We start from the raw sequence: 13,361 nt of genomic DNA on the forward strand, positions 1-13,361 counted from the left end.
AAATAACCCTGAAATCCGGATACGTTCGTGCTGCTGGTCGCGGTGAGAGGGATAACTCCCTTGGCAAACAGGACACAGTCGTGTGTCGATAAGCCAGCTGGAGGAGATGTCCTCCTGGGGCTAAAAGCAACAGTAACATCCACCCCTAGGGGTCAGCCACACTTAAGTGGCAATATACTACACTTTATCGTGCAGTTACTGTTAATACTTCATTTAGAGAATTAACATATATATATATATATATACACACACACACACACATATACATATATAGAGAGAGAAAGAGAGAGAGACCCAAATCAATGTATGACAATATAATCATTGCAGCTAACAGGCAATTTATGAGACAATGTAAACATCAATAAGCTTTACTGAGAGAGCTTGTTGCTCCAAATTTAATAACACACTCTGGATCATGCTCAAACTTTGCTGAATGTAAACAATGGTTCTATTACACCATTCTATTAGACGCGGTCCATATTAATAATGGCCATAGTTGTTATTGTAAGTCTAGAAAATTGACAAGGCACCTAAGTTTATGGAGAAACATTGCACATCAGCTGTTTAGTACCTCAGCAACTTCCAGGTTATATATGAGGGTTAGGTGAATAGGGAGTTAATGACAGTAATACTGATTAATTAATAGCTTTATCATTTGTATCGGTTACCAGTTTTGACCATTTAACTTAGTCAGTGTTCTAATGAGATAATCTCAATCAAACAGTTATTGACAGAAGAATCAAAATGAACAAATAGATAAAGTGTCCACTGAAGATTTTAAAGTTTATATCCTAACACTGACACTGTCTTGAACACCCTCTGTTCTAAGAGAGGGTGCTGAAAATTCCCTGGCTTTAAGGGTATCACAAAAGAGTAGAGTTGTTACCTTTACAGGGGAGGTAGGTAACTATTTATATGTATGTACATACATACATACAAACAAATAAAGAAAGAAACAAACAAGCAAACAAACGGTTGCCCCACACCTCTGTAAAGGTAACAACTCCACCCTTTCATAATACCCTTAAGACCAGGAACTTTTCAGCACCGCCTCATATTTATTTACAAGTAGAACAGAAAAAACTGGATTCTGATTAATGGTTTGGAGTTTATAGTAGGTACACTGAACTCTCTCAAACCAGAATTAATAATACTATGTAACAATTTTTTTTTTTTTTTTTTAATTTCCTGTTTGCTTCTATCAAAGGAAATGATAACTATTCCTTTCAATCTTTGCTTCTGTGACATGTTATTCAATGTTTTTAAACCGACCTATTTTCCATTACATTTCAGACAGACTCAGTGCTGAGTTGCTGAAGCAGAACTATCATTTTAGCAAATATTCTGCCCAATACCACAGATTTGCTTGTCAGATGCTTGACCTTAACCGCTTCAGCATGTCTCTAAGTGGCTGACAATATGTGCACCTCTGATCATGAAGAAGAGTAGTAAAGGAGCATCACAGCTGTGTGTTGAGAGGGATTCTTTGGAGTTTGAAGTAACAAAAACAAAGTTTGGAGGAAATATTAGCCATTTTTCATACTTCCTAGGAATTGTTGTTGGCACTCCGTCGCTTACGATGTCAAGAGTTCCAGCTGATCCGATCAACAGAACAGCCTGCTCATGAAATTAACATGCAAGTGGCTGAGCACTCCACAGACACATGTACCCTTAACATAGTTCTCGGGGAGATTCAGCGTGACACAGTGTGACAAGGCTGGCCCTTTGAATTACAGGCACAACAGAAACAGGAAGAAAGAGTGAGAGAAAGTTGTAGTGAAAGAGTACAGCAGGGTTCGCCACCATCCCCTACCGGAGCCTCGTGGAAATTTAGGTGTTTTCGCTCAATAAACACTCACAACGCCCGGTCTGGGAATCGAAACCACGATCTTATGACCACGAGTACGCTGCCCTAACCACTGGTCCATTGCACCTCCACTTCCTAGGAGTAAGCTAATAGGAAATAACAGTTGCTACCCAAGAAAAATCGTGTTACATGGAGTAATCAACAGTTATTCTTTCCAAATAAATGTTTTATGATATTCATAGGCTATGTTGATATATTTATAAATATTTAATTTTTTTCTTTTCTTTTTTATTTTTGATCATATTTATTTCATAAATATTGTGAAATATATAAAAGACCAAAACTAATAATAAAAATAAACCTGAAATGTTTATAAATATACCAACACAGCCAAATAAAATAGGGCACAGGTAAAAACTTCAAAGGAACTTAGTCCAAACCCAAATTTAGCAGCCCAACAGTTTGATGTAACAAGTTTATGCAGCACCGACTAGTTAAGTGGAGCTTGTATACTACATATGCTGCAAAGAAACTATCTTGTAAGATAGTGTCTGCTTTCTATTTAATTTAATATAGCATTCTTGGTTGCTGCTCTTAAATATTATACTTAACTATTTTCAACCCCTTGTTCTTATGCTGAGCAATATCTACTTCTAATGCATTTGCTACACTTCTAAAACAGCTAATACTTAGTTGCCAAGCTGTCTGAAATGTTACTTCTAAAGCATCATTTTATAATCTATTTCCTGTTTCAGTATTTCTGTTTATCATGCTTTTACTATATAGCCAGTCCAAGTGAATATGAAGAAACAATAGCAACCATTCTTATCACTTCAGAAGTAGACTTTTAGCACATTCATTCTTTAAAAGAGGATTAACTCAAGAAGAAAAATAACTAATAAAAAAAATATAATGAAAACTTACCTAGAACATACTCTTCAGATCAGAGTCTATGGAAAGAAAAATGAAGATAATCAAATCAGTAAAATATATTTAACACTAAAAAGAAATTAGGTCCACACACACATGCATGCACACGCAAATATCAAAAGTAAAAATAAAAAAATTGGAGAATTTAGTAACAAATATTTGGTATTCAGCAACCTGGTGATTGTTTTGTTTGTTGACATCAGCAAAAGAAATAAATGAAGCATGTGCTAGTAATTATTTTGAAAACTCACAGGACCCGTAATAAGTTAAGTATTTATAACTGAAATATCAGGTCTTATACATATTGCAGCAAGTTTTAAATCTGATATTTTCATCAGCCTCAACAAATCATGACCAAATTTTTGTTGTTTTTATTTTATTTTGGGATTCAGCTACTGAAAGCCTACAGCTTTGTAGAGAATTTGTTAATATTTCAATTCTAGATTAGATGGCTTATATATAAAACAAAAAACACTTTTATTACTTCATTAGGGAACCAAAAGCAAATTGTTCACATTATAACAATACTTATAATAATAATAATAAAAAAAATTTTTTAATTACAACCAACACTTTTTGCAGTATCACTAAATAGTTAAGTTTCAAAAAGTTATGCCTCAGATCAAATCTGTATTGCATTTTTTTTTTTTTTTTTTTCCCCCTATATTTGTCCATTTCATGAAAACTAAGAATCTTTGAAACTGTTTCTACTACAGACTTGGATTCAATACAGATCTATTGGACTAAGGCTATTAAACTAGTCACATTTGATAGATTTATTGAAATACTTCATCTGCACCTGAGAAGTAAAGACTGTATATGGCTGACAAGTTTCTAATTCAAGCAAAGTAGCTTTTCAATATTGTTTCATTGTTATCAATTTAATAGAGAAGTTAGCATAATTTAATTGGCAAGTTATCAGAATCCAAAAGAAAAGGGATAGATTAAATTATGGTTTGCAGGACTGATTTAATTTTCATGTCTGATGTCAAAATCTTAAGAAGAGATGATGTACTGTAAAACTATTCAAAGTCAATGACTTGCCTCTGAGGTGCAGAGAATAACTAATGTTGGCATATAATGTCAGTAACAATTGAGAGATAAAATGCTTATTATAGGTTAGAATAAGCCAGTTCAAGTAGACATGCAACTGAATAGTTCAGGTCCTTTACTCCTGACTTATAGGTTCAAACCTGCCACAGATGCAGCTTTGTGTTCTTCAGTGAAACGCATTACTTTGCAAAACTATTATGCTGGCATCCCTTTATGATGGAGTACCTTTATGTCGGATTCTACAGGTTTGTCTCACATACAACCATTGACAAACACATGAAACGAAACCAAGATTACTGAACAATAAATATGGCTTAAGCTTATCAACTTATTAGTAAAAACAAAATCAGAATTAATATTTTATCAATAGAAGTATTTTTAAAAAAATAAAACAATATTTAACTGAATTGATTAAAAAGTCTGAATAAATTACGTAATGATAAATAGTTTGTTTGTTTTTTGAAAGCTTTATAAGTTTTCATTAACAACATCATCATCATCATTTGATGTGTTTTCCATGCTGGTCTGCACTGGATGGTTTGACAAGAGTTGGCAAGCCAGAGGACTGTTTATAAAGTTTTATAACTTCAAATTTATTTTGCACTAAAAGTCTTCTTTGTCTACAATTTCAGTAATTAATAATAATATAATCAAAAATGTTCCAATTCACAATGCAACTTTGAAAACTTATGCCAGAACTATAAGTTGAACTTACAACATAATTTTCATTAGTTTTCTAACATTCTATCAAATGGGTAAGTAAACATGCATCTAAGGGCAGTCATACCACAAAAGTCTTTCCAAGAAGTTTATAGACATTTGAAATGTTCATTTTTATGCATACCATATTCTAACCATTAAGATGAAATTATAAGCACCTATGAATGTTATCGTACACAATAATTAACATTAATCAGAAAGCAATAAATAAGTACAATACAGCAAAGATAAAGTCTACCAATATGGGTAGCAGACTGAATTCATTGCACAGTTTAACATTCCCCACAAAACCCTTGGGTGCCATTAGCAAAGTTTATTCTGCTGCATGTATTCCAACCAAGCCTCTGAGCTGAGGATAACTTGATATCTTTATATTGCTGATTCCTACTGTATCAGTATATATGGGTTGTGGTTTCTTCTTCCTATTCACCTGGTAGTCTCAGAAGTTCTGCCAAAAGTAAATAGGTGCTGTCCTGCTTCCTCTGGCTAAAACATAAGCATATATAAAAAGAACAGGACCTCTGATGAGATTTGAACTTATTGTTTACTTGATAACCACATTATCTATAACAATTGTTTGAGGAAAGGAAATGGCAGAGGCTACTGTAGTAGTTCCTGTCATTTTCTTTCCTCAAACAAAGTACTATAAACTGTTGCTCCTGCCACTTTAACTGATGTTGACTGACAACTTAAGATTTAAAATAGTACACTTAATACAGTAGAAACAATTTATGTTACTTTATTTGAGAAGAAGAAATAAGCCTACATAATAGTGCAATTGGTAATGTGATCGCAATAGATATCTATGGTTCCGATATTGTCGATAGGACTGCTGCTCTTTTCTGTTCTCAAAGCAAGCAATATCATTAATATTCTAGTTTGTTAAGTAATTAGGAAGTAACATTGAGGAGGGAGACTTTGTAGCAGCATAACTAACTCTGTAATAGACAGCTAGTAAAGTGATGAGTAACGAAGAATTTTTCTCCTGCTAACAGAAATGATCAGCAAAATATAGCTGAAGTCAGTTCAATTAATTATAAGAACTTCTAACAAAATTGGCTTTCTGCCTAGTCAAATGAAGTCATCACCAACATTGTTGTATTTTCTCCTTTCCACTTTTCCATAAATCTCCCATTCCAGACTAATTTAATAAGACTGCACCACCACCACCACCACCACCACCACAACCACCATCATCATCATCACCATCACCATCATTATTATTATTATTATTATTATTATTACTAGAGTAGTAGAAACAGTAGAGCGGTACACTAATTGCTTAACAGTAATTAGTTATGTCCTTCAAAGTTCTGACTTTAAATCTTGATAGAGTTGACTTTGACCTTCGTCTTTCTGTAGTTGATACAATAAATACCAGGTAATGGGTTCAGAATTGATTTTATTGATGGTCTCCTCCACCTTCCAAATTTTTTACTTTGTACTAATATATGAAATTTTATTATTGCGATTATCTTAGTAAGTTTAGTCTATTACACTTTACCTAAGATGCTCAAGAAGTTTTAAAAATAAATAAATAAATAAATAAAACAGTGGTGGTATCATCACTGTCACCATCACCACCACCTCTATTATCATCATTATTATGTGTCCATTTATTTATACTGGTATCAGTTAGATGGATCTCTCCCAGCACAGTGTCTCATCACTTATCACAGTCCTTCATCATCTGATATATAAACAACAGATAAAACTGCCAATCTTTGGTGTGTTTGTTGTGTTAAGGTGTGGCTTTTGTGGCTGGATGCTCTTCCTACAAACCTCTTTGCAATATGAATTAGGGTGCATTTTATCATATCACCAACACTGAGAGATTGTCTAACAAGCCTGAAGTATATCTGCTGTAGTGTATCAGTTTTTATTCAGCTATCTGCTAGCAATCATGACTGCCCTCATAATTTATTTAACTGCTATCCTCTACAAATACTTTTGAATGTTTAAGGTATACATACTTATAAAAGCTGCTTCCAGGGTTTTTTTTTGTTTTTTTTTTGTTTTTTTTCCCCCCTTTATAAAGAGTTGCTAGTTTTTGAAAGTTACCAGAAACTCTTGTTAGCAGTAAATAAGTCAGGAGTCACAACTATTTCTCAGAGGTAAGAACAGGTCAAGGCAGGTATGAGTCATGGTCCTTACAATGGCTGGCCAAAATGACATCAGAGAGTCTAAGGAAGCATTCACCCTCAACATTGCGAGATAGAATAATTTCTTTCAGGGTGTTCTTTGGCTCTATTGAAAACTCGTAGCACAGGGCTACCCATAAAAATATATATGGATTTCTAAAACATTTTACATATAATGTAGAAAGAAGAGCTATGAATGTGTGTGTGTGTTTTTTTTTTTTTTTTTATGCGCCCTTTTAAATCCTAGCCAGGCACATGGGCCCGGTTTTCCGGTTTCTATGGCGTATGTCCCCCCCCCCCACAGCTGGACGGGATGCCAGTCCATCGCAGCTTTACTCAACAAACAGGAAGAAAGAGTGAGAGAAAGTTGGGGCGAAAGAGTACAAGGGTCGCCGCCACCTCCTGCCAGAGCCTCGTGGAGCTTTAGGTGTTTCCGCTTAATAAACACACACAACACCCAGTCTGGGAATCAAAACCACAATCCACCGACCGCAAGTCCGCTGCCCTAACCACTGGGCCATTGCGCCTTCACACACACACATATATGTGCATGCATATATGCCTTCCCAACAGAAAGATCTAAATGAAGACTATCAACTCAAACACTGGCAGCAATATTGTAATGTGCAGTTATGTGTGAAATTCTTTTGGTTTGTGGTAACTACTTTTGTCGTGAAAACAATGGCAGCAAATTGAAAGACAATGCAAAATTAAAACTCTTCAAGATACACATTTCATAATAATTTTAATAAATAACAAATATAATAATTTTAGTTTTAAATGATTTTAAGTATGAGATAAAAAAAATAACACTGGTGTTCACATAATACACACAGAAACACACACATACAAATATAATTTTTCATTCTCCTATTCCTTCACATATTTTATAAATTGCTTATTCTATCACTCTCTATTCGTCAAACTACTAGCTTATGAGACATAATTGGTATCAACACATAAGCATTCATAGATATAGGGAAACACACAGAGAACACATTCACAAATATTATGAGAGGCTTCTTCACAGTTTCTAAGTACTGGATTTCATCTGTGAATGACTGTGGTTTGAATATTCATCAGCATAGGTTTTTAAAAATCTTTTTAATTATATTTGTTTTAGCATTTTATTTTTAAAATTAGTCTGCCAGTTTTTATGTTTTGAACATCAGAATCTGGAGCAAAAATTTTCATCTAAGAAAAACATTTTTTTTTTTTTTAAATTTTGGAAATTGATTAGGTTTGAGGGATTTACAGCAGCAGTACTCCTTCTTTTTTTCTTTCTTTTTGATGCTATTGTATATAAATATATTTCATTTGCATTTTAAGTGTAAAAATAAATTTTGTTTACATTTGAAAGTGTTAGTTATTTCACTTTCTGAGAATTTAAAATGTCGTTTCAGGATGAAAATGAAAACATAAACAGAATGTATTTATATACAGAAGAAGAAAGAAAAAAAACTAAAAGAAATGCCCGTTTTTTCCTTTTTTAATTTACAGTTTCTGAATTCAAGGCAAAAACCTGAGGACTATTTAAAAAAAAAAGCTTAATAAAAGTTTGAAGAGGTTTAAAAAATTCCATGGTATGGGTTTTAAAAAATCCATGTGAAAACAAATATATATTCACCATTGACTTCTATGTCTTTGGAGATGATGGAAAATACACAATCAAACGTCTATATACACCTGTAAAAGTATACACACACATACAGGCACCAACCTCAAATTAGTATTGTTTACAAACATATACCTACACACAAAAGCATATGAGTATTCTCTAACTTATCTCAGCCATTAGACTGCAGATATGGTGGGAAATGGACTTCAAGGATTTTAGTTGATCAGTCAAGATACTTATTTTAATGGCTTCTGTTTATTGAACATCTAATTTACCTTTTGGTATAAAGGTAATCAATTCAATGTACCATTTTATGCCAGCATAACCAAACATGAACATACATGCTTGCATGGAACGCATGTGCACACACTCACTCTCTCTCTCTTTCTCTCTCTCTCTCTCTCTCTCTCTCTCTCTCTCTCTCTCATATACATATAACAGGCTTACTCACATTTTCCATCTCACAAATTTCATTTCCTAGATATTGATAAACACAAGACTGAAGTAGAAAACATTTGCACAAAAACTCATGCAGTAGGATAGGAATCTAACTTGGAATGCTGTAATTACAGCATGAACTTCTTGACCATAAGGCTATATCTGCAATTGTTTATGCACATGTGCGCATACATCTGTGTGATTGTGTGCATACAGAGACAGAGAGATAAGAGAAAAGGATTACAAAGAGAGAGATATACCACAGACAGTAACAAAAGTGCAAGACTGTTTATAGGAGATTCATTATAACCTTGAGTAATAATATTTTATCTATCTCATTGTTTAGTTTGAAAATACAACAATCCCATTACATAAATAGTTTTCAATTATTGCTGGTTGAAGATCAAAATAGTAATTTGGTTTTTACAACTGATGTCCAAATATCAAACTGGGGTACAAGGCCACAAATTTGAAAGGAAGGGGGAATGGAATGTCTTGAGAGAATTGAAGACTTAAAATATTTTGGAATCATTGAGAGATTAAATATTGCTCTACTTCATCCAAACAAAAGTTTTTTTTTTGAGGTTCAAGTTGTTACCAGGTAGGCATATGTTTTCTATCACAGTAACACTTGAAAGAGAAAAGTAGTATTCACATGAAATGTACTGACTTTGTATTTATTTGTTTGTTCTACACAAATGAATTTAGAATCAGAATATAAATAAAGCTAGAATCGGAGAATCAAGTGGTGTTAGGTTGGATGTGGTTAACCAGCATACAGTTTTCTGAGAAAGAAATCTTTTAAATTAGCATATGTATCCACATATACATATCATATGTATGCACATACTCACTCAGTGTCAAAAACTACATACAATAAAAGCAAGTTCTTAGTAGTCTGTATCTATAAGTTTTAACATGGAATGAGCTAATTTTCACTTTAAGCATATTTATTGCTAATCGCATTTTTGAAAGGCATGGACATTGCAATAGTTATCATCTCTATCTGCACTTGTATTGTCTATTTGTGCATAACTACATATAACAAAAAAAAAACAAAAAAAAAAAACACTTGCACAACTATATGAAAAACAAAACTATATATGCATGTACATTTATGTATGCATTTGCATATAATAACAAAACAACTAACACAGTGTCGTTATGGATAAATATGTAAACAGAAATCACAAAAACATATTTGAAACTTGTAGACAAACAGTAGCAGCTTCAGTAACTGAATGTGTGACCAGTTTTGGACTGTGCGACTAGTTTTGCCTTTCTTATGGGTCATTATATTATGTGGGTAATTGTTTGATTACATTTTTCTTCAGAAGATATATTCTTTTTAAATAACAATTTGGAAGTAAGGTAAGCAGGCCCTGGTCAACCATAGTAAAGACAAGACTAATCGAATGATAGTCACTTTCAACTGCCAACTCTGGTTTTCCATGGGTTATATTTTTGCAGCTTGAATAAATATGTTTATTAAGCCAATTGTATATGATTTCTGCATATATATATATATATTGCATGCATGAGTGCATGCACACACACAGTGTGTGTGTGTGTGAGAGAGACAGACAGAGCGATTAAGCAGACACTTCAAAATTACTGCCAAGTTTTACTTTGTAAAAATTGTGTGTCTGTGTGTGAAGTAGAGAGAGGAAGAAGGAGGAAAAGAGAGAGTCTGAAGAAGGTGATTAAGTAAAATCTTCAACATCACTGTTAACCTCTTCCTTGTGTGTGTGCATACAAGAGCACGATACTTGCTTTTATGTATCTAACTGTATAGAAATGGCTATATTGCTTGCTCAGTGGGATCTTTTCTATTTTATTTAAAACAGTAAGGTGTAATTTGAGGGAATTTTGGCTACTACTTCTAATAGTTTGAATGGCTGTGAAGTACAGATTTTTTTTATATTCCCTTTTCCTTTCAGTCATTGGACTATGAGAAATCAATCAAACTGACCTGCCCCCCTCACAAACATACTTTTCTTTTAAAGTCTAATACTTATTTTGTCAGTCTCTTTTTGTCAAAACACTAAGTCACATGAACATTAACAAGAACATTAACAAATACCAGTTGGCATGTAATGAGACTGTCTCTCACTGCATGCCAACTAGTATTTAAAGATGCATGCACATACATACAAATACAGGTATATATATATATATATATATATATATATAATATTATATAGTGTGTGTGTGTGTGTGTGTGTGTACACGTATGTATGTACTTACATATATATTACAATATATATATACAGGGGTTGGACAAAATAATGGAAACACCTAGTGTTATAGCATCATAATTTTGAAATATCTATAAAACCGTCAAAAGCTTGTTTATTTTTATGTTTTTCGATTTATTACGAGTGTTGCTTCATATGTTTTGCTAAAATTGCTGTTCCTTTTCAGATATCATCAGAAAAAGGTAATTAAAATTCCTTAAAATGACAGAGCTATTGGACTTTCAAATAGGTCAAATTGTTGGTGTTCATATGGCAGGCGCTAGAATAACGAAAACAACCAAAATGTTTGGAGTATCAAGAAATACTGTCTCGAAAGTAATGACAGCCTTTGAAAAAAAGAGAAAAACCTCCTCATTGAAACAAAACTCCGGAAGAAAGCCAAAATTTTCAGATAGGGACTATTATGCGAATTGTCAGAAAGGATCACAAAAATACAGCTCCCAAATTTACTGCAGAGCTTAATGGCCACCTTGAGAACCCAGTTTCCACAAATACCGTTCGCCAGGAGCTGCACAAAGCTGGATTTCACGGGAGGGATGCAATCAGAAAACCACTACTTTCAAAAACAAATGTTGCAAAGCATTTAGAGTGGAGTAAAAACCTACAGAATTGGTCCCTAGAGCAGTGGAAGAATGTTATTTTCTTGGACGAGTCACCCTTTGCCTTATTTCCGACCATTAGCCGAGTATACATGTGGAGACAGCCAATGAAGCATTTGACCCAGACTGCCTTCTTCTGTTAAACATGGAGGAGGATCTGTGATGATCGGGGGGTGGAGGGATGTATCTTGGAAATCCACTGGCCCAATGGGTTCCCTCCATGGCAGAATTAATAGTCAAGACTATTTAAGCATTTTATCTGATCAAATTCCTGTATATATGCACATGTATATACATGCACAGTTCCCATATATAAATTCAATGGAAAAGCCCACTGGGATCTTATAATACAACACACTTGCCCAAGATTCCACACAGTGGGACAAAATTCAAAGTTATAAGAGAGAAATGCAAAAAAAAAAATTTACTTCCGTGTGTTACATAAAGCAGAGAGAGAGAGAGAGAGAGAGAGAGAGAGAGAGAGAGAGAGAGAGAGAGAGAGAGAGAGAGAGAGAGAGAGAGAGAGAGATTCTATAAGGAAATGCCACTAATTTGTAAAAGAAGAATTAATGGAAAAACTTTGAAAAAAATTGATAGCTTTAAATATCTGTGAAGCCACTGTAAAATGGAAAAAAAAAAAAAAAAGACATCAAAGAAATTAAATCAAGGATTGGACAGGCCAAAGTTGCTTAGGGTGAGATCAAATATATTTTGTCAAATAAATAGCAATCAATAAGGGAAAGGAAGTAAAAGTTCTACAGGCACACATAGAACCTATCCTTACATATGATTGTGTGACTGGAATAACAACCGACAAGTGTAAAAGCTGCAGAGATGTTCTGGAGAAGAATGTCTTGAGATGTCCTGAGCAAATAGAGTGACAAATATGAAAGTCCTCAGATAAGTAAAAACCACCAGAAAGTTCTCAACAACATAAGGGGGAGGGGAGGAAAGAGGCTCAGTTCATTGGCCAACATATGATCGAAAAAGGGTAAACCTTGAGTACAGGAGAGAATTAGGCAACTGGAAGGAAAGCGAAACCAGGAAACCTAAGCAGAAGATACCTGATGACTTTACTAGCTGGCTTAATATTGCTATACACATGTACAAGATACAGGATAGCAGTTTCATACTTATACAAGAATAACAGGGGAAGCAACTGAGAGCCAAGTGTATGTCTGTGTAGATGTATATCGACATGTCATTCAAGCATGCATGTGAGCATGTGCGCATGTGTGACACTGTATGTATGTATTTATGCAGGAAGGTTATCTTTGGGGCTGTGTGAGCATGTTTCTATTAGCATGTAGGTGGTGTGTGTGTGTGTGTGTGTGTGTGCACGCGCGTGTGTGAATGCATGCGTGCATGCAACTGTGAAGTGTGTTATACTTGAAATTCTTTGTAGATATTGCTTTTTATAGGGAATATGTGTGTATGTGTATGTCATTGTTGTGAGTGTGTGTGTGTATATTTTATTGTTGTATATGTTGGTTAAGCCTAATGTGTATAGCTGTTAGTGCATGCTTGTATGTTTGTAGCCTAGTGCATATAATTCTATATATGCCTAGTGCATGTAGCACTAGTGCATGTAGCACTAGTGCATATAATTCCATATATGGTCTATGTATTTGATTTTCTTTGCAGCTGTGCATGTATGTGTGTTTCTTTTAGTGTATAGGTGATGAGTAAATACACATGACCATGTGAAAGTAGGAAGTATGTGAGTATACTTGGGATTTTTTACAAGTTGTGTAAATGGATGTGTGTGTGTGTGTGTGTGTGTGTGTGTGTGTGTGT

The 13,361-nt window shown here is 34.1% G+C and overlaps 1 long non-coding RNA gene across 1 annotated transcript in view; it reads right to left on the bottom strand.

The window, feature by feature from the left end:
* Positions 1-13,361, bottom strand: part of LOC106871678 (uncharacterized) — a 184,634-nt gene that overhangs the window by 34,662 nt on the left and 136,611 nt on the right. The window contains exon 2 of the long non-coding RNA XR_001409688.2: positions 2,732-2,757. This is a non-coding gene — a long non-coding RNA (uncharacterized LOC106871678). The remainder of the gene's footprint in view (positions 1-2,731; positions 2,758-13,361) is intronic.

Source organism: Octopus bimaculoides, chromosome 1 (genome assembly GCF_001194135.2).
Source record: "Octopus bimaculoides isolate UCB-OBI-ISO-001 chromosome 1, ASM119413v2, whole genome shotgun sequence".
NCBI classification, from domain to species: Eukaryota; Metazoa; Mollusca; class Cephalopoda; order Octopoda; family Octopodidae; genus Octopus; species Octopus bimaculoides.